Genomic DNA, 307 nt, shown 5'->3' with positions numbered 1-307 from the left:
GTGTGAGTTTTAAGCCACCAGGTCCGGGACACGAACCACAGTCGACTGCGTGGGAGTCCAGCAACACAGCCATTATGCTAACTGTTGGTTCCCTCAAACACCTTCTTTAGTTCCTTATGTATTTTGGTTAACAATCTCTTATCTGATGCATAGTTTACAAAACTATTTTCCCATTCTGAGGGCTGTTGATTCACACTAATTACTGTGTCTTTTGCCATGTAGAAACTTCTTAGTCTGATGTAATCCCACTTGCTTATTTAGGGAATTATCGACTGTGCTTTGGGGGTCTTATGTAAGAAGTCTTTCC

Source organism: Tupaia chinensis, unplaced genomic scaffold (genome assembly GCF_000334495.1).
Source record: "Tupaia chinensis unplaced genomic scaffold, TupChi_1.0 Scaffold000651_1, whole genome shotgun sequence".
Classification (NCBI taxonomy): domain Eukaryota; kingdom Metazoa; phylum Chordata; class Mammalia; order Scandentia; family Tupaiidae; genus Tupaia; species Tupaia belangeri.
Note: the sequence above shows the minus strand (reverse complement) of the source record.